Here is a 23,121-nt window from a genome sequence, read left to right as displayed (position 1 = left end):
ACAAAAGCAGTAATTTACCCCAAATTATATAGCTAGTTTGTGGTTCATATACAAGTCCAGACTTAGAACTGCTTTGAACTGCCATACTGCTACTTATATCTACTAACAAAAATCGTTAAAAGAAGTAGCGGCTAGAAAATTGAACTTAGGTTAATGATTTTTTTTAAGTTCTGAGAATTGTATACAGGGCCTTGTATATGCTACGTAAGTACTGTACCTCTACACTATATTCCCATCCCTTTTTAAATTTTTAAAAATTTGAGACAGGATTTCTCTAAGTTGCCCAGGCTGGCCTTGAAGTTGCAGTTTTCCTGCCTCAGCCTTCTTAGTGTGGGCCACCATGCCTGGCCTTTTTTTTTTTTTTTTTAAGATGGGTTCTTGGTATGTTGCCCAGGCTGCCCTTGAACTCCTGAACTCTAATGATCCTCCTGCCTCAGCCTACTTAGTATCTGGAACTACAATGTGTGTGCCTTCACATCCAGCTGAAAATTAAAAAAAAAAAAAAAAAAAAAAAAAATTGGTGGTGGGGTACTGGGGAGTGAATCCAGGGTGCTCAACCACTAGCCACATCCCCAGCTCCTTTTGTATTTTATTTAGAGACAGGATCTCACTGAGTTACTTAGGGCCTCACTAAATTGCTGAGGCTGGCTTTGAACTTTAGATCCTCCTGCCTCAGCCTCCTGAGCTGCTGGGATTATAGGTGTGCAGCATCATGCCTGGCTGAAAATGAAATTCTTTTTTTTTTTTTTTTTTTTTTTTTTTTTGCGGTGCTGGGGATTGAACCCAGGGCCTTGTGCTTGTGAGGCAGGCACTCTACCAACTGAGCTATATCCCCAGCCCTTGAAATTCTTAATTAGGTATGTATCATGAACTGACTATAACTTTTAGACAAATTTTTAAAATTGCATCTCCTAGGTGTTGTATATTAGATTAAATGTAAGTAATTGGGTACTAGCAGAGTTTTCTTTTTTCTTGTTTTGATTTAGGATTTTAATGTTTTCTCTAAACATATTTCCTTTAGAAGTTTAAATTGTATTTCCTTTTTACTTAACTCACTATAGATTGAATTTAATGTTTGCCTCTACCTAAATCTTAAGTAGAAGTAGCTTAAAAAAAAAAAAAAAAAAAGTAAGAGTTTTGGAACTGGGTAATACATTTATGTAGCATTTGTTTTTAGGCAGAAAGTAGAAGTTTACAATTTTACTAAATTTATAGAATAGAAATATATGGGCCCAAGGCTGGGTGTAGTGGTGCATGCCTGTAATCCCAGTGACTCCAAAGGCTGAGGCAGGAGGATTGCAGGTTCAAAGCCAGCCTCAGCAATTTATCAAGGTCCTAAGCAACTTAGTGAGACCCTGTCTCAAAATGAAAAATCTAAAGGGCTGGGGATGTTGCTCAATGATTAAGCACCCCTGGATTTAATCTGCAGTACCAAAAAAAGAAAAGAGAGAGAGAGAGAGAGAAAGATCTGGGCCCTACTAGATCCACTTGTGCTTCTCACTGCAAGAAAGCCAGAATAAGAAGAGATACTGGTATATTCCAGTGGTAAAAAGTTGCATGACTCTAGAAGTCTAAAGCAACTTATAATCACTTAACTATTTTGGGATTACAGGAAAGAAGCAATAAATATTACTTTTAAATTTTACTGGAAAAGAGATTATATGTAAGTAAGTTTTTGTAAGGACACCAAAAGAAAAAAGAAATTCTGATTCCATTCTTCCCTGTGTAGAAAAGCTAGGTCAGAATTAGGTAATATTTCATTTCAAATCAGTTATTAATCAGTAAGCATTAATATTTTGAAGAAAATATTTATTTGGAATTGTTTTATTTATTTACTTTTGGTATTGGAAATTTAACACATTGGCACTTTACCACTAAGTCACATCCCAGCCTTTTTTTTTTTTTGAGGAAGAGTCTCACTAAGTTGCTTATGGCTGAGTTATTGAGACTTGTCTTGAAATTGTGATTCTTCTGTCTCAGCCTCACCAGCCACTGGGATTACAGGCATGTGCCACTATGCCTGACTTGGTATTGTTTTAAAAGTTGTTTATTAATAGTTGGTTTTAAAGTAGGCTGGTGATATTTACTTCATGGTACGTAACTGTGTAGCATTTCTCATTGTTAGACTGCTGTTATTCCTTAAATCCTGAAAAAGCAAAAACATTTCTGGTTCCTATCAAGACTCCAGATCAGTGAGTGGGTATTGATTCTTTCTGTCTGTGACATGTTGGCATATGACATGGGAATTAAGTGAAAAACAGCATTTACCTGTATCTGTGTAAAAAAAAAAAAAGAACATAAACATTACGTTATACAGAGGTAGTCTATATCTTTTTTTTCACTTATTCCTTAAGTCTTATGCTACAAAGTATACAGTTTGATTAGGATGTAATATTTTTATCAGTGAAAACAAGGGCTAGAATTATGCAATGAAGAGGGATCACCTAGTAAACATCCTATTGTATTTAATGTGCCTTAACCTGGATGCGTTTTCTGACTCATTTAGAATGATATTTCCTGAAGGTTTAGTTGGCCTCTCCACCCTGCATTCTTCACATAGTAGGGTGCAATATGAAACAGTAGAAATAATAGGAAAAGCATCTTCAATTGAAGTTTTTGTAAATATAGAATTGGGTTCTATTATGATAAACTAGTTTTAATTCTTAAAATATTCTTAGTTATTATTTTTTAAATAAATAACTCCAGGGTGTTTTTACCTCTGAGATACTTCCCCAGCTCTTTTTTATTTATTTTTGAGAGAAGTTTTTCCAGGTTGCCCAGACTGACCTCAACTTGAAATTCTCCCAGTTTGCATGAGATTACAGGTGTGCACTAGTATGCCTTGCTTTATTTTTTAAATTGACAAAAATGATATGTAGTTATGGCTTAAAACATGATTTTAAAAATGTGTATACTCTGAAATGACTAAATAAAGCTAATTAACATGTATTACTTCACATATTTACCAATTTTGTGTGTGTGGTGAGAGCATTTAAAATCTACCGTCTTAGCAATTTTCAGGTATTATTTTTTTTTTTAAGATTTTTTAAGGTTTTTTGTTTTTAGTTGTAAAAGGACATAATACCTTTATTTTATTTGTTTATGTGATGCTAAGGATCAAACCCAGTGCCTCATGCATTCAAGGCAAGCACTCTACCACTGAGCTACAACCCCAGCCCTGTAATATTTATTATTGACTATAGTCACCTTTTTTGTACAGTAGATCTCAGACTTATTTCTTGTAACAGTATTTATTTTATTAAAAATTTTAAATAGAAGTAATTTAGAAGAAATTTATTTTAGTTTTATAGTTAAGTCAATTTGTATTCTGTTTCTAAGACTTTTTATTAAAGACAATTATTCGAGTTGGTAACTTGCCACTGTTTAAATTAGCCAGTCTGTGATGATATCATAAACTGTACATTGGATGTGATAGTTTAGAATTTTCTTTTAGAAGCAGCTAAATATTCTTAAATATAACAGCTTTTTCTTGCTTAATATTAGTCTTCTAATTTCAATATGGAAATGATAGTTATGTGTCATTATTAAGAAACTAACCTTCAGAATGTATGACTGTTGTTCCTCTTTCATTTCCTTATTATGATCGTTCAGTTTTCTGGACTGAGGATAATTATCAGGCCAAACCCTTCATTGGAATATGTTTTGCTATATAGTCAGAAGATAGTCTGAGCTGCTTAGATGTCACGGTCACCTAAAGGAGGCAGGTTAGAAATTATTTCTTTAATAGTTCCTTTATGAACATCTAGAAGCTGGTAGTGGTCAATACAGATCAAAATTTGTATTTACCAATTCAAGAATGGAAAAAATAGATTTTTCATCAGCTCTTCACATTGACTGTGCCCTTGATGCTGAAGTCAGGTATTTGATTTTTACCTTTTAAAGTTCTATTTATAGTACAGCCTGCTTTCTATTAGACAGTGAACTGACTTTTTTCTTAATGAACATAGCTTATGAATTCAGCAGTGGTTTTTGTCATGTTGAGATGAAATTTGATAAGTAGACTTCTGAATTTCTTGATAACCAGTCATTTGCCTTATTTAAAATACATTACAACCCACTTTAAAGTTTTGAAGACATTTGTATATTTATGTGAAATTTGTATGTTTATCTGAATTGATTGAAATTTAGGCCTCCAACATCATAGCTATCTTTATTTAAACCTGTTGAACTGTGGTTTTCCTCTCAAATTTATTATATTATTTAAGGAATAAAAATAAATTTGTTTGCATGTATAAATAATTTTTCCTGTAGCTTGACACACTAGAAGATTTAAAAATGTTTATAATGACTTTTTTTTTAAAACCTCAAATTAATAGCATGTATCAGGTTATATGCAGACAGAAATGCCAGGTCAGAGAGATAATTGTTGATTTCTTTCTCTCACAAATACTTACAAATATCACATGAATGTTGTTCAGCTTTTTAAAAAAATTGAATCAAAATAGTTATACATATTTTGGGGGGGTTCATTGATAATTAGATGCATGCATATGGTATACAGTGAAGTAGGGGTAATTAGCATTTCCATCTCCTAAACAATTATTTCTTTGTGTTGGGAGCCTTAGAACTCTCTCCTTTAGTCTTTTGTAAAATACATAATACATTGTTGTATTATACTCTACTCTGCTGTAGAACTCTAGAACTTACTCCTCTTATGTAACTATATTTTGGTACCTGTCATCCATCCTCTATACACCCTTCCCCTGCCCTTCCTAGCTTGTAATGACCACTATTCTTCTCTCCCCTTCTTTGAGAGCAACAGTTTTAGCTTGCACTTATGAGTGAGAAGGTGTTTTTATCTTTCTGTGCCTGGTCAGTCATTCAACTTTTTAATTGTCATTAAGAGGCTGAATTAACTATCATTTTAGTGTTATATCAATATTCAAATGAATAAATTATTAAAATTTTAGCAGCCTTTTTATAAGTTGAAAAATCACATGGAAAAATTAGATCCTCAGGAATGTTAGGGAGCCATGTTCTTTAAATAATAGACAGGTGGGATATGTCTTATTAGAATAAGAGTGAGGTAGAGCAGCAAAATATTGTTAAAAATTTTTATTAGTATATTGTTCTAATGCTTTGATTATTGTTTCCACATTCCTAGGATGACAGGTGAAAACACAGAAACTAGTAGGTTTTATAGCTGATTTTTCCCAAAACATTTTATGAATGGAATACTATTGAGCAGTAAAAAAAAGTGAACTATTTTTTTTCTCCGTAGCTTTAATTTTTTTAAAATTTACTCTATTAGTTATACATGACAGCAGAATGCATTTCGATTCATTATATGCAAATGGAGTACAACTTTTCATTTCTCTGGTTGTACACAATGTAGAGTCACACCATTTGTGCAATCATACATGTACATAGGCTAATGATATCCATCTCATTCCACCATCTTTCCTACCCCCAGCACCCTCCCCTCATTCCTCTCTGCCCAATCCTAAGTTCCTCCATTCTTCCCTTATGCCTCCATATCCCCCCCTATTATGTAGCCATCCACTTATCAGAGAAAACATTTGGCCCTTGGTTTTTCCATAACTTATTGAGGTAAGGTTGAAGTACAGTAAAATGCACATATTTGAAGTATACAATTTGATCAGTTTTGATATATATGTAACCAATACAATCAATATAAAAATCATTTCCATTTTTTAAAATGTGAAGTCATGCATAATTTATTACATTGGCAATTAATCACTTTAAGATATATAGATCCCACCCTTATGTCAACTATTTCAAAATTAAATGGCACACTTATAAATATCTCAGAGGTCAAGGAAGAAAGCAGAAGAAAATAAATAAAAAGTGTTTTGAACCAAGTGATAATAAAGCTTAAAATTTCAGGATCTCCTGGATGAAACAGCACTCAGATGAACCTTTATAACTTAAAGTACTTGTAGCAGAAAGAAACTAAAATAATTATCAAATTACTTTCAAATTATATAGGAGGAAGGAAAAAATAAGAGTTGGAGCAGAAATATATAAAATAATACAGCTAAAATTTTATAAAACTCAAGTCTAATCAAGGGGAGAAAAAAGCAAGAACACAAAGTTAATATCAATGGAAAGGGAGCTATCAAAATAACCATACAGATGCTAAAAATATATTAAGGTAATATTATAATTATATACCAACATATGTGATAGCTTATATAACATGGTCTATGTTAGAGAAAGATCCATGTGCTGCTGAGAAGAAAGTGTATTCAGTCATTGATAGATGACACTCTATATATGTTTGTTAAGTCTGAGTTGTTTTTTTTCGGCAGTGCTGGAGATTGAACTCAGGACCTTGAGCTTGCAAGGCAAGCACTCTACCAACTGAGCTATCTTCCCAGCCCAATAGCTGCTTTATTTAGTTTTGTTCGGAGGATCTATCTAGTGAAGACAGAGGTGTGTTAAAGTTACCCAATATTATTGTATTGTGGTCTGTCTGATTCTTGAGATTGAGAAGGGTTTGTTTGATGTATGTATATGCTCCATTGTTTGGGGCACACATATTTACGATTGTTATGTCTTGTTGATGTATAATCCTGAAGCAGTATGAAATGGCCTTCTTTGTCCCTTCTATTAACTTTGGCTTAAAATTCACTTTATCTGATATGAGGATAGAAACCCCTGTTTGTTTATGTGATCCATATGAGTGATGTTTTTTCCATCCTTTCACCTTCAGTCTGTGGATTTCTGCTTATGAGGTGAGTCTTCTGGAGACAGCATATTGTTGGGTCTTGTATTTAACCCAATCTGCCAATCTGTGTGTCTTTTGATTGATGAGTTTAGGCTATTAATGTTCAAGGTTATTATTGAGATATGATTTGTGTTCCTGGTCATTTGGGTTTATTTCTAGTTTTTAATTTGAATTAGTTTCTTCTTTGATTGACTATTCCTTTAGTGTAGTGTCTGCCTTTGCTGGTTTTCACTTTTTTTTTTTTTTTCCATTTTTCCTCCTCATGGATTATTTTTATGAGAATATTCTGTAGTGCAGGCTTTCTAGTTGCAAATTCTTTTAACTTTTGTTTATCATGGAAGGTTTCATTTCACCTTCAAATCTGAAGCTTAATTTTGCTGGATATAGGATTCTGGTTGGCATCCATTTTCTTTCAGATCTTGGTATTTGTTATTCCAGGCCGTCCTAGCTTTGAGAGTCTGGGTTGAGAAATCAGCTGAGATAAGAATTGGTTTCCCCCTATACGTAATCTGATATTTTTTCTTCCAGCTTTTAAAATTCTATCTTTATTTTGTATGTTAGGCATTTTCATTATAATGTGTCTTGGTGTGGGATCTGTTCTAACTTTGTACATTTGGGGTCTTGTGAAGCCTCTTGTATTTGATTTTTCAATTCATTTTCTAGGTTGGGAAATTTTCTAATATTATTTCATTGAAAAGATTGTGCATTCCTTTGGTTTGTATTTCCACACCTTCATCTATCCTGATAAATCTTAAATTTGATCTTTTCATGTTATCCCATAATTCTTGGAAGTTCTGTTTGTGATTTCTTAACATCTTCTCTCCATGGTCAACTCAATTTTCAAGATTATGTGTATATTTTTGGGGTACCAGGGATCGAACTCAGGGGTACTGAACCGCTGAGCCACATCCCCAAACCTTTTCTTAAAATTTTATTTAGAGACAGGGTCTCACCGAGTTGCTTAGTGCCTCACCATTTGCTGAGGCTGGCTTTGAACTCTCCATTCTCCTGCCTCAGCCTCCTGTGCTACTGCGATTATAGATGTGTGCCACCACACCCAGTGATATTTGGATTTTTAAAAAGGAGTTATACCAGTGAGGGTAATGACTAACAATCCAGTTGCTTTTACTGTTCCTCCACTCTCAATTATAGTAATTCTTTAAGTACTTGTATATGACAGACCAACAACCCTATCACATGTTATCTCTGTTCCATAGATAGAAAATCTGAGGTTCAGGTTAAGTAATTTATCTGCAGTTCCGCAAAGTGGAGGAGCTGGGATTTAAACGTTGTTTTTTGGTTCTGTTTCTCTTTCTATTATGTTATATGCTTTTCTGAATAAAGTTGAAAATATTACTACTTTGAATTTACAGCATGTAATAGTGTTTTAATTACTACTTAAACATCTTAATAGTTAACAGAAACCTTTATGGTAAAATATTTAGGTAATATATAAAGAGAGAGGGGTTTTTTAAAATTTAAGTAGCATTTTCTTAGGGTATATGTATTTTATTTTTAATTTGAATTACCACTAGGAGGATTTATTTACCATCTGAGTGTTCTTAGACTTGCCTACTTGTTTACATTTCTTCTTCTGTTGTGTAATCCCTATGCATTATATTGGTCAGGAGGCAGGAATGTTGCAGATGTTTTTTTTCCAAACTTCAGCTTGCTCTGAGATTTGAAATTAACTTTTAGAGTGTTCTTGATTTTCCCCCCCCCCATATGCTCTGTAACTATCTTTTCACATGAACTGAGAATTTTAGGCAATTGAAATATTTGTGAACACAGATGTTTTCTCTAAGAGCAGTTAATAAAATTAGAAAAAAAGACTTCAGTGTGGAAATACTTTAGTTCCTTCTGTAATGTGATCAGCACATAAATACTTCCTTCTCTTGTAGTTCACATCATTCACTTTCGAAGGGAGGAAATAACTAGTAATTAAAACAATAAATTATTTTACCCCCACCTTCCCGAGTAAACCAAAAATGATTGTGAGTGACTAGGACTGTTTGATTCTGTGACACATTGTTTGTGTACTGTTGGAGGGCCTCATTAAGGGGTAAAGTTGCTTTTTCTGTGTTTGCCAGTAACGATTCCTGTCTTTCACGGGAACTTGCCATTTGGATTGCCTCTTTCCTTAACTGGCCATTCTTAAACAGTTCAGGCCATTAGTTATTTTTCCTGGTCTTCATTTTTTTTTTTTTTTCTATTATTAGGATTTCAAGTATTTAAAGCTGAGGATATTGGTCACAGAGATATTGCCTTGTTAGGGTTCGGCATTGTGCCCGAATTTGTTGGGCCTCTCAGGGCCTGAGCTCTCTGTGCGCTTAACAAATGAGCTACAGTTCTCAAGAGATCAGTGGAGCTTGTTTGTTGATCTGTATTCTTATTCCGAGGAAGTAGATCTTTAAGAATGTCTAAGGAAGGGTAAGTGAGTTTATTTTTCTTTCTCATTTTCTCAGTGAAGAGCTGTCATCTGAGTGAACTGAAAAATTAATAAGCAGCGCTGCCATTCTGAGCAATGGAGGTAGAGGCAGTGATTAAAAGAAATGCAACCCAAAGCTTATAAGAGGTTCATGTGTAATCTACTGTAAAGTTACTGTTGCTGTTTTCAGAGACAGCATTGAGGATGGGTAACCTTAATAGGAATTTAGTAAGATATAAGGACCCCTTTATCCTATTATAAGCTCATTTTGCTTATTTGGCAGAATGTGTTTATAAAGCATGGAAGCAAACTGCTGTGGTTTACCCTAAGAATTGAGTGTAGTTGAAAAATTCAAAGGCATTTTAAAACAAATTGTACCTTTAGGAAATTTTGTGAAAGATTGAGTGAAAAGCAGCCTATGATTTTGTTTCTGGGAAGTGAAGGCAAAAAATAATTGAAAGTAGAATTCCCTGTTCCTCTTTGCTTGGTAATATAAAATACTTCTATGAGGTATTTATATAATTTTATTTTGAGAGTTTGAATTATTACTGATTTCTTTTTTTGAGCACTGTAATAGGTGACAAGTAATGAATTTATGCCGTAGATTATTTCATCTCTAGGCTTAAAGCATAACTAGACCTGGTTAATTTTAGAGACACATTCTCTTTGGTAAATAGAACAGAGATCTCTCAAAGAATATTTGAAATTACAGTAAAAATTTAATTTTGATTTTCTCAGAGCTTTTCTTTCTCTAGTTCTTTTGTTGTGTAAGAAATTCTGAGGTGGTTCCAGAGCCTTGCACTTATGATTTATTTTAATCAAATAATATATTAATTATAGGAAGAATAAAACTGGCCCACTTTTACTGCTTTATTATTGAATAAGGAGAACAATCAAGGTATTAAGAATTCTGTATTGTTTTTAGACCTCTCAACAGTTTTGTGGTTTCTAAAATGTGAAAATTATGAGAGGACTGCATAATTTGGTTTGTTTTTTTCAAGGACTGGTTATAAATCTACAGTTACTGAACGGATTTTATGATAGGAATTATCACAGATGCTGCATATTTGTCAGTCTTGTATATATGGTTGTTTACAAACTAATTTGTAGATTTAAGATGAACTGTATTTCACAATGCAGTTAAAATTCTTGGGACTTTCATCTTTAAGGTTCCATGGGCAAATCCTTTATTATCTGAATAATCAACAAGTACATTTGAAGTACATGGATTATATAAATGAAATCAATTAACCTTAATTCTCTTTGCTATCTTTAGAAGTAAATGAATAGATTTTGTGCAATGGGATGAAAAGAATTCTTATATTTACTGTTTTTATACGTGTGAGATTTCGTAGTCTTATCATTTCATATCTATGAAATTCCTTAAAAGTAATAGGAAGAAATTGTTATTAGAGTTAAATCACCAAGAATTATTTAGGCTTGTCTTGCAATAATGATGTTTTGAACCTCTGTTCAAACCTCTGTTTGACAGACTACATATCTGATGGTGGTCCCATAAGATAATAGCAATGGTGTAGTCATCATAAGACCCAACACATACTCAGTTTTTTTTTTTTTTTTTTTTTGGTGAAGTTGGTGTAGATAAACCAACTTTGCTGACCATAAAATATAGTGCATATAATTATGTGCAGTACATAATACTTGGTAGTGATAATAAACAGTTGTATTACTGGTTTATGTGGATGTGATGGTTTTATGCATGCCTATAATCCCAATTACTAGGGAGACTGATGTAGGACAGTTGGATGTTTGAGGCCAATCTTGTGAATTTATTGAGACCTTGTCTCAAAAATAAAAAGGGACTGGGGTTGTAGCTCATGGTAGAGTGTTTACCTAGCACAAGGCCCTGAGGATTCCTAGTACTGAAAGGAAAAAAAAAGTGATGTGATTGGTGATTGACCTACGTCATCTAGATTTGTGTAAGTATACTCTATGACATTCACATGATGAAATCATCTAATATTGTTCAGAAGGTGTCCCATTTTCAAGTGGTGCAGAACTGTACTTGAGACTTATGTAAACCTAGTATTAGTGAAAAGATAGACATAAAGATCATGGAACCAAATATGGAGTACATAGACAAATGTGACATATATATGTATATGATTTTTTTTTTTTAGCAGTGAAGCCAAGATAGTTTGGTGGTAAGATATTAGTATTTTCAACAATCCCTACATAAAAATAACACAAAATGGATCATAGACCTAAATATAATCTGTTACCTTGAATTTGGTTAAGATTTTTTAGATAAAGTACATAAAAGACAAAATTGATAAATTGGATTTCATAAACAAAGATGGTGCTTTGAAAAGACACCATTAAGCAAAGTAAAAAGGCAAAATCTGGGAGAAAATATTCTCAATATTTTAAGAAAAAATATTAAATGTATATTTGTGTGTGTGTGTATATATATATATAATATATTATATGTATATATAATATATATATATATATATATTTTTTTTTTTGGTACTAGGGATTGAACCTAGGGATGCTTAACCACTGAGCCACCTCCCAGCCCTTTTTATTTTTATTTTGAGGCAGGGCCTCACTAAGTTGCTTAGGCCTTGCTAAGTTGTTGAGACTGATCTTGAACTTGAGATCCTCCTGCCTCAGCCTCCCCAGTCACTGGGATTACAAGTGTGTACCACCACACCCAGCTCAATACATTTATATTTGATAAAGGACTTGTATCCAAAATATATGAAGAACTCTTATTATGACATAATAATAAGACTAACAATCTAGTTTAAAATGGCAAAATATTTGAATAACTATTTTTCTTCTTTTTTTTTTGGTGACAGGGATGGAATCCAGAGGTGCTTAACCACTTAGCCACATTCTGAACCCTTTATATTTTTTATTTTGAGACAGTTTCACTAAGTTGCTTAGAGCCTTAATAAGTTACTGAGACTAGCTTTGAACTTGAAATCCTCCTGCCTCAGCTGTGGCTTCCAACTTGAATAGATATTTCACAAAAGAAGGTTTGGTAAATAAATAAGCACTTGAAAAGGTACTGTAACGTCATTAGTCATTAGGGAAACAGATAAAACTACAATGAGATACCAACACATGCATTAGAATAGTTAAAATTAAAAACACTGGGGTTGGGGGAATTCTTGCCTAGCTTTCGTGAAGTCCTGGAATCCATCTCCAGCATTGCCAAAAAAAAAAAAAAAAAAATAATAATAATAATAAAAATAACTGGACTTGGTGTACATGCCTGTAATCCCAGTGACTTGGAAGACTGAGGAAGGAGTATCGCAAATTTTAGGCCAGCCTGCACAAGGTATTGATACCCTCAACAGCTTAGTGAGACCCTTCTCAAAATAAGAAAATAAAAAGGACTGGACTGGGGACTGGAGTTGTGGCTCAGTGGTAGAGTGCTTGCCTCACTTGCATGAGGCACTGGGTTCAATCCTCAGCATCTCATAAATAAATATTGTGTTCACCTACAACTAAAAATTTAAAAAAAATTTTTAAAATGGGACTAGGATGTAGCTTAGTGGTAAAGTACCCTAGGTTCAATCCCTAGTACCCCCCAAAATTAATAAAAATAAAATTAACCCACTCTGATAATGTGAAGTGTCAGGGATTCCCATGCATTGGTGATGAAGAATGCAAATTAGAAGACTTTGGCAGTATATTTTTAAGTTAAATATACACTTACCCCATATGACCCTAGACTTCTACTTTTAGATATTTACCCAAGAGAAGTGAAGGTGTATATCCACAATAATTGGTATGTGATTATTCCTAGCAGCATTATCTATAATAGTCAAAACTGGAAGCAATCCAAATGTGTATTAACTGAGTAGATAAAGAAATTATGGTATATGTATTATATATAAATACACACACAAACACACACTATGTACATACACACACAGAATACTCAGAAACAAAAGAAGTATGATACATGCAGCAACGTGGATGAATCTCACAAGTATTAATGCTGAGTAAAGAAAAGCCAGACATACAAGTACATAATATTTGAGTCCATTTACATGAATACTATAGTGACAGAAAGCAGAAATCAAGCCAGGCACGATGTTGCATGCCTATAATCTCAGCAGTTTGGGAGGTAGAGGCAGGAAGACCACAAGTTCAAGGCCAGCCTGGATAAGTTAATGAGACCCTGTCTCAAAATAAAAATTTTTACAAAATGGCTAGGGAATGTAACTTAGTGGTAGAGCTCCTGAACATCCCTAGTACTGGAGGTGGGTAGTGGGGAAAGAGATCAGTAGTACCTTGGGGCCAGGGGTTGAAGGGAGTGTCACAGAAGGACATGAAATAATTTTTGAGATTGAAGGAAATATTCTACATCTTGATTGTGGTAGTTGTTACACAAATGCATACTTTTGTCAAAACTCACTGAACTTTACTGGTAAAATCAGTGAATTTTATTTATTTGATTGATTAATTTTTATCTTTATTTTTTTCTGCAATAGGGTCTTACTATGTTGCCCAGTCTGACCCCAAACTCCTGGGCTCAAGCAAACCTCCTATCCAACCTCCTGAGTAGTTGGTACTGCAGGTACATGCCACCATGTCCTGCTAATTTTATTTATTTTAATGGGCAAATTATGCCTCAATAAAGTTAATTAGGGAATAAGACTTAAGGAGTTCTTCAACTTGCTGACTTAATATCTTACAAATAAAAAGTTTGATTATTCATTATTCAAGGGACTATCTTTGGGAAAATACAGGCACTCCTAGGATGTGTAATGTAATATGCAGTGTTCAATCAATGTCATGATTCAACTAATCTTCTAGAGTTGTTAGAAATTTTTTTGTGTGTGCATTGTGGAGACCAAAACCAGGGCCATGTATACGCTAGGCAGGTACTCTTCTACAGGGATTTATCTCCAGAATGCTTTTTATTACCAGAGTGGCTGTTCTTTAGGTGAAGGGCCAAAATGAATTTTATTATTATTTTTATTTTAAATTCCAGGTTTTGACATTTCTCCCATTGTAGGCATGCAGTGTACTTTTTAATTGGGCCTATGCTTACCTGGATGATCATAGTTTCTTTAGTTTCTATCTCACAAAGTTCAACATTAAAATTTTGCTGCAGCTAATAAATTACCCTCTATATACTAGTATTTCACAAATTGAAGAAAAAAAGTGAGAAATAGTGGAGAATGGGAAAAAGTGATTGGAAAAACCTACATTTAATTAGACTGAGGTTTCAGAATAGTAAATATATTTTCAGATGTTCTGATATCATCTCTAATTTTTCCCTTAATTTGTGTATTTGTTGTTTGTTAGTCTTCTCTTTAATTTTTTTTTTTTTTTTTTTTCATTTCATTTAATTTTGTGCAGTACTGGGGCTTGAACCCAGTGGAGCTATATCCCAGCCTTTTAATTTTTTTTTTGAGTCACTATCTTACTAAGTTGCCCAGACTGGCCTTGAATTGCAGTCCTCCTGCCTCAGCCTCCCAAGTAGTTGAACTGAGTAGCATTCACCATTATACCCGGCTATTCTCTTATTCACCATCATTCTGCTTCCATTACCACAATTTCTTCCTTTGGAATGAATTTTAACTTTAATTGAATACAGGGTTGCGTTACCATCCTTAAAAAAAAAAATTTTTTTTTTAAATTTATCAATTCTTTTTATTTTGAGACCAGTTCTCATTAAGTTGCTGAAACTGGCCTTGAATTTTCATCCTCCTGAATTGCTGGGATTATGAGTGTATACCACTGCACCCAACGCTTCTTTCTTTGGTAGTAGGGATTGCATGAGCAGTCTACCACTGAACTATATTATATTCCCAGCTCTTTTCTTTCTTTCTTTCTTTTCTTCTCTCTCTTTTCTATTCTTTTTTCTTCCTTCCTTCCTTGTCTTTCTTCTTTTTCCCTCCCTCCCATAAGTTTTAGAGTTGGCATCTTTCATCTAAATCATCTTAATTAAATTTTTAAAAAAATATTTTAGTTTTGGGTGAACACAATACCTTTATTTTGTTTTATGTGGTGCTGAGGTTTGAACTCAGGGCCTCACATGTGCTAGGCAAGTGCAGTGCCACTGAGCCACAACCCCATCCCTTAATTAAATTTTGTTCTGTATATGCCCCCATACTGACTTTTCCCTGGAACTTTTAAATATATAAGTAAAATGGGTACAATTAGTTCATGTTTATCTTATAAATGATGGTTGTTGTTCAGACTTTAAGAGCAAAGGCTGCTATTCTTCTGGCACTATCAGTTAAACAAAATGTATCAGAGAAAATGTTAAATTAGTAACAAGTTACTGGCTAGAATTAATGAAAATAAAAACAAATGCAACTAAACAGTTTCTATTTTTATAATCTCTTCCAAATTTTCTAGTGTTTTTCTATCTATGGTATTTAAACTTTGAATTTTTTATTTGAAAACCCGTCTCAACAAAACCTGGCTCAAAGTCCAAATTGGGGGGAAGCTAATTTAGCAGTGATTTATATAGGTAGTTGATGGTTGTTCCCAGGCTGGTGGGTACCTTCTCAGTAGCAGATGGACCAGATACCACGCTTCCGAAACTTATCACCTAGTCATGAGATACTTTTCTGTTTTGCAAACAAATCTCAAGAACAAAGATCATTATTTCCTCACCCATGCAAGGCAAGCATTCTGCCACTGAGCTCCATCTCCAACCTCTTTTCTTTTAGAAAATGAGTCTAGTTTAGTTGCCAGGCTGATTGGGAATTTGAGATCCTCCTACATCAGCTTTTATTTATTTATTTATTTATTTATTTATTTATTTATTTATTGGGTACCAGGGATTGAACCCAGAAGAACTTTACCACTGAACCACATCCCAGCCCTTTGCCTTTAGTTGTTGTTGTTGTGGTTTTTTGGAAAAAGGATCTTGCTAGGATGCTTAGGGCCTTACTAAGTTGCTTAAGCTGACTTCGAACTTGCCATTCCTCTGTCTCAGCCTCCCGAGACCCTGGGATTATAGGCGTGTGCCACCAAGCCTGGCTATGCCTCAGCTTTTTGAGTAGCTGGGATAATAGGTGTGTGCTGCTACTACATCTGGTTCATTGGGCTCTTCTTGTCACTCATTAGTTTACCTGCATACAGTTATTACAAAATGACAGGCTAGAGGGTGTAGCTGCCCCAATTGTTTGACAAATTCTTGGTAATGAAAGAAAACCACTTCATCTGATTATTAAGAAGTCAAGGGTCAGGTGAGGTTACCTAGGAAATAGGGGATCTGGTCTCAATGCTTGGCTTCACATTCAATGATTTTTCTTTTATCATATACTAGGATATGTTCAACTTTCCCTATGTCTTCACAGTGATTCTTTTGGGCTTTTTTGTTTTGATTTTGAGTTTTGATTTTGGTGCCGGGATTGAACCCAGGGCCTTGTACATGCTAGGCAAGTACTATACCACGGAGTTATAAAAATTTCTAAATATTTGAAATTTCTGTATATGTCATGTCATGGATTAATGACTAATGTTCATAGACCAGCAGTGGTGTGCAGACCACATTCTGAATAGCACTACTTCAAAGCAATTAACTTAGTATTCATGTGAAGGCAGAGCAATTGGGACATGATTTCTGAAGAATTAATTATGAGCTTTACAAGTTATCAGTATAAGTCGAGTGGAAGACCTGAATTCCAGAGATATTTGGAAATTTAAATGAAGGCACATGAGATAAATTGGATGTGATTTTAAGATTGAGTGGGAAAATGGGTGCCAATACCCAAAATAGGAACTATTCTGTATTTTTTTCTCCTCAAACTATAGTTTGAGGGGAAAAGTACTAAATTAGGTTTTCAGCAAAAATCCATATTGTAATGTTCTTCTGTTAGGTAAAAATACACATATATATTTGTTGGTTCATAATTTCAGTTTGTCAACTCAAAATGCACTTTTATAACTTCTTAAAAAACTTTTCCTTTCTTGATTGTAGCAGAGTTTGACTGTATAATGCCACAAACCCATACAAAAACAGACGGCCAAGAAGATTTTACACTTGAACACTTAGTCTTATTTGTTCTTGCAGTTAACTGTTGTTGGGCACTTGGCCAGGAAATTGTGACTCCTAAGCAAGAGGAGGAGTTACAGATAAAGTTCACCATTGCCAAAGAAATTCTATTCCAAATGGATTTGTGTGGAGCAACAGTGATATCCAGTGACAAGTTAAATTAGACACAGAGGTGTTTTCTCCAACACTGTCTCAGAAGATACATGCCATTAAGGGGCCTTGTTCAGACTAAACAGTCTTTTTGAAGTTAGGTTAAAATCACACACAAAAAAATTATACTAGGGATTTTAAGAAGAATTTTGTTATGTGACTTCAAGAACTAGTTGACTCAGATAGTTTCACAGTTTGCAAAACGGCAACCAGTGACAGATGAGGTAATTCTACTTTGAATTGTGAGTTAAATCTCAAAACCATTAAGAATTGCTGTTTACAAAATTTCATATATAGTAAATTGCATGTTCATGTTTAGCGTGAGACTATTAGAGCCCTTCTTTTTAAAGCACATTGTGTTAATGGTTTTATTTATGTTGGTTAGTATCTGTATTTACATCTTCAAATTTTTTATGCTTATTGCACTGGGATATTATAATAAATGCTGTTATACTTTCCTTTGTATTAAAGTCTGTGTTCACTTTTATAATATTCCTGTCTCTTAGAGATGTTTTTCTTGTTAATACTTATACAGCTTGCAGATGGCTTAGCATGTAGGAATTTCTGGCTAGTTATTGTGTTTTATGTTGGATGCTTAGTTTAGTCATGCTTTTTAGAGTGACAGTTTTGTACTTTCTTTAAAACAATTTTTTTTGTTTTAATTTTTTTAGTTGTCAATGGAATTTTTATTTTATTTACTTTTATGTGGTGTTAAGTATCAAACCCAGGGCCTCACACATGCCAGGCAAGTGCTCTTCCACTGGGCCACAACTCCAGCCCTTGTACATTTTTAAAGGTAAATTTGGAAAGTTAATTTCACAGATATGTGTAGACTCCTGAACATAAGAGTGGAGCATGTTCCACTGATTAATAATTTAGAAAAGTGATTCAGTAAATGCATTAGCAAAAGTACATAGTCAAGGTCCTGGTTTAAATAGAAATTTTTGGATTCCCTAAGCAGATAAATCTTTTTGTTTTGAAGTGTGTAGTAGGGCAGTAAGCCTAGTTTTTTAGTTGATAATATACCTTTTCATTGGTAGAGCATTTAACATTTTGTTTTAATCTCAGTGAAGAGTAGTTATTATTTTAAGGTCGAGAGATTAGTTTCTTTGAAGACTATATTCTGGGGACATACTATTTCAGGTTTAAGGCTGTCCCTATGCTGAAATCAGTTCGTTCTTTCGGCAGTTGGTAGTATGTTATCTTTATAAACCTTAACCATGTATAGGCAATAACTGTATTCGACTTACTGAAGTTCACTATAATGCAGCTGTTCCATTTTGTTATTATAGTTTTGCTTATGCACTTTAGGTATTCCTACAGTGAATTAGATTTCATTCCATATTAGTCCTCCCTCCATGTTTAATAGCTTAAGTTAGAGAAAGAAAAGGAGAGGTAAGAATATATATGAAGTTTTCTTTTTGTTTCATAAGCATAATAATAGAAACAAATTGGTTGTGGGGGAGAGAGGAGTGATTGTTGCTTTTTTAAGTTCAGAAACTGCTTCTGTGAGTTAGGGTACTTGTTTTTAATGAAAATGAAAAGATAAAGGATATTTGGTGGAAGATCTTCATAGACAAACATCTTATTTACTAATTTGAAGCACTTATAAAGTCTTCCCTAGCTCCGGCTACCTCCTAAAGGACAGCTTCTATGGTATATGTCATAAAATGGTACCTGCTTTGTTGGAGACATTCAATAAATGTATAATTGAATAGTTAACAGGATTAGTTAAATCAAAGAGGAATGATGTTATTTTGGTAAAAACACACTTTCATTTTCTCAAGATATGTCATCCCCAGAGTTTATATGGTTAATAAATGTTGTGATTTTTATATCTCTAAATACATATGTTTATATATATATATATATTACATGTGTTTTTATATTCTAGAAATATGTATTTTATATTTGATAGATTTTCATGGCAGTATAGGTTTAATCTCTTTTCTGACCAGTAAAGAAACTGGTAAGCTACTTTGCTGGTACTGTTAGTAGTTTCTTTGTGCCTTTAGCACTGATTCACATTAGCAGAATTTAATTTTTTCTTATGATGTTAGCTGTGCCTGAAATGAGCTAGCATCTTTGTTATATCAAAATTAAAGTTATTTATTTTATTATGTGTTTCTACATCTCTTTCTCTTGGATTTTATTATGAGAAGAAAAATCTTTCCAAATTCATTCCTGTTTGTATTCCCATAGAATATTTTAGGCATGTCAGCTGTTGGGACTCTGATTAAGGATTTGATCCAGTTGGCCTCCTTGACTGAATTGTGTGTGAGTCCTTTGAAAAGCCTAAGCTTAGTAGTAGCATGTAGTTTCTAGAGTTGGAACCACTAGTTTGTGCCTTTTACTCCTGTTATGTTTTCAAAGGATTTGTGTAACTGGGAAAAGTTGATAATAAAGTTGATATTTTTATCAGTAAAAGCTATGTGAAGTTTAATAAAGTAGTATAGGGATCATGGTGATATTTTTTAGTTGGGAAGTGTTTTTTTAAATAGGAGGTATCATTTATCCTCTAGTTCCTTTTGTTTTTCTTCTATCAACTACTCTTTTTCTCCCCCTCCCACCCATAACTAACCCAAGATAAAATAAATATCGATTTTCCAGAAGACCAGATTTTCTTAGAGAAAGTATAAATATTTTGTGTAACATCTCTCTCAGGAACTAACAGTTTTTGTAAGCTAATCTATAGTGCACAGAAGTTACGCCTATGAGATTGCTAATAACTTTATATTTTTCAGAGAAAAAGAGATGATTGTTATGAGTTCAGATGGTGGTTTTAAGTCCTCAAACTATATTAAGCAAATATTTAAAATTTTCTTTATTTAAAGTTGGCACATACATTTTGAGATGAAAGAAAAGTTTTAAAAATTTAAAATAGTAAATATATAGTTAGTAAAGAGGTTTTGTTTATTTATTTATTTATTTTATTTTTTTGGTGGTAGTAGAAATTGAACCCAGGGTGTTACACATGCTAGGCAGGTACTATACCACTGAGCTACATCCCCATCTCTTTTTCAAAATAATTTTTTTTGAGATAGGGTTTCCCTAAGTTACCCCGACTGTCCTAGAACTTGTGATTCTCTTGCTGCAGTCTCCTGAAGAGCTAGCTAGCATTATAGGTGTGTGCCACCACTTCTGGCTTTTTTTTTTTTTTTTTCTTTTTTGAGACAGGATCTTATTATGTTGCCTAGGCTGACCACAAACTCCTGGATTGGACTACAGATGCTGCCACTGTGCCCAGCTGGTGAAGAGTTTTTTTGTTTCAAAAAGTTATTAGATCAGTGGTTTCTAAACTCTTTTGACTATTCTCTCAGTTAAAAAATAGAACATTCATTCCTGTATGTGTGTATTTATGTTATCTATACTACTGTACTTATTTTCATGTAATATAAAACAAATGAGACATTTTTAAGTTATAAAGTAAATGTCAGTAGAAGATCTAATGTTTTCTTACTGTATCTCAGTGGGGTCTTTTGCGTCTCCTGGTGCAGTTACTACTCTTTGGAGACTGTTAATCTAAATTGTCGATGGGGAGTACAATCCAGGTATCCTTATTTTTACAGTTTACGTAAATGATAGTGATTTTGACACACTAAAAGTTTGAGATCCACTGATTTGTGTCTTTCTCATTTCTCACAGGTACTTATAAAATGAAGGCAAAAAAAAAAAGTGTGGTAGTTAGAGAGGATAAACCATTCAGTTTTAATTTTGACTACAAACTTGGGGATCAAATGGACAAGGGTATCCTTATTTTCAAAGACAATTAAAACTTGCCCCAAAAGACAATCATGGCGATATCCCCTATATTAGGATATGTCCAGCTTTCCCTATGTCTTCACAGTCTTGTGGGCTTTGAGTTTTTTGTTTTTTGTTTTTTTGGTGCTGGGGATCAAACCCAGGACCTTGCACATGATAGGCAAACACTGTACCACTTAGGTGCATCCCTTGCCCTGCGTTCTGAATTTGAATTTATTTCATTTCTTCAAAATCTGATAATTTGTTCTTTCCTCTAAGAGTAAGTCCATTTTCCCTAATATGACATATAAAGCCTTTAAGATTTTGATGCCTGCTAACCCTTTTAAACTTCATAATTTTTATTGTTCTCTCCACTATCTCTATTCCCCCACAAAATGTCCTTCCACAAAAACAAACAAAAGAGAAAAATCAAAGAAAACTCCTTTAATTAAAGAAAACTCCAGCCACAATAATTTGAATAATTTGAAGTTCATTGGAAACCTTTCCTTGCTTGGTTATTCTCCTTGCATTCTGTTTTCTTTTGTCCTACTAGAAAACTTCTATAGATATAACTCAAACTCCTCTCCACCCTCTCTAAATAGCTGATTCTCTCTTTTTCTTGTTATTTTACAGCATTTATTGAACTGCTATAATTATTTGCTTTTAAGTATTGTTAGTCTGAGTTCCTCAAATTAAAGTTAGTTAGAAGTTTGATGAGTGCAAATATTCTTTTTTTTTTTTTTGCGGTGCTGGGGATCGAACTCAGGGCCTTGTGCTTGAGAGGCAAGCACTCTACCGACTGAGCTATCTCCCCAACCCGCAAATATTCTTGTTCAATTCCATATTGCAGTCTTAGCAAATATAGAAGGTAGGCAGTAACTATCTGTTGAATGAATATTTGTGTTTTGAATAGACCTTAAATCTTTTTTTCTTAAATTTTTTTAGTTGTTGGACCTTTATTTTTATTTATATGTGATGCTGAGAATCGAATCCAGTGCTTCACACACTCTAGGCAAGTGTTATGCCACTGAGCCACAACCCCAGCCTCTGTAGACCTTAAATCTTTGACAATCAAATAAATTACAAAGATGTTATGAATTATGAATTATAAACTCTCAAAAATAAACTCATTTTAGGGGTCTGACATTGAAAAAAGAGAGTCTTGTTCTTGAAATTTTGAGAATGTGGCATTCTAAGTGCCAGGATGCAACCATATATTTTGGGGTAATAGCTGATTTCACTTATATAAACGGGACTCAAATGATTTTTTTTATAAATCTTAATACTGGTATTTAAATGAGAAGATCTAGAAGAAAACTGGGGGAAGCTCCTTGTTGTTGGTTTTGGCAATGATTTTTTTTTTTTTTTTTAAAGTGTAGGCAACAAAAACAAAAGTGAATTTAAGTGGAGCTACCTCAAACTGAAAAGCTTCTTTGCAGCAAAGGAAACGACAAAATGAAAAGGCAGGATATGAATTGGGAGAAAATATTTGTAAGCCATCTATTTGATAAGGGGTTAATATGTAGAACATATAGGGAACTCAACAGCAAAAAGAAAGAAAGAAAGAATAACCCAATTTAAAAATGGGCAAAGGATCTGAATAGATATTTCTCCCAAGAAAACATACACATGATCCATATGCAACAGAATGAAACTAAACCCATATCTCTCACCATGCATGAAACTAAACTCAAAATGGATTAAGGACCTCGGAATCAGACCAGAGACCCTGCAGATTATAGAAGAAAAAGTAGGTCCAGATCTTCAACATGTTGGCTTAGGACCAGACTTCCTCAACAGTACTCCCATAGCACAAGAAATAAAAGCAAGAACCAATAACTGGAATAGATTCAAACTAAAAAGCTTTCTCTCAGCAAAGGAAACTGTCAGCAATGCGAAGAAAGAGCCTACAGAGTGGGAGAAAAATCTTTGCCAATCATACTTCAGATAGAGCACTAATCTCCGGAATCTATAAAGAACTCAAAAAACTCTACACCAAGAATGCAAATAATCCAATCGACAAATGGGCTAAGGAAATGAATAGACTCTTCACAGAAGAAGATCTACAAGCAATCAACAAACATATGGAAA

General features: G+C 33.8%; 1 protein-coding gene across 1 annotated transcript in view; it reads left to right on the top strand.

Moving 5' to 3' along the window:
• The window catches only part of Nt5c2 (5'-nucleotidase, cytosolic II), an 83,132-nt gene that overhangs the window by 20,507 nt on the left and 39,504 nt on the right, over window positions 1-23,121 (top strand).

The sequence above is a fragment of the Sciurus carolinensis genome, chromosome 5, assembly GCF_902686445.1.
Source record: "Sciurus carolinensis chromosome 5, mSciCar1.2, whole genome shotgun sequence".
Classification (NCBI taxonomy): domain Eukaryota; kingdom Metazoa; phylum Chordata; class Mammalia; order Rodentia; family Sciuridae; genus Sciurus; species Sciurus carolinensis.
The sequence above is the reverse complement of the archived record's forward strand: the minus strand, read 5'-3'. Positions and strand labels throughout refer to the sequence as shown.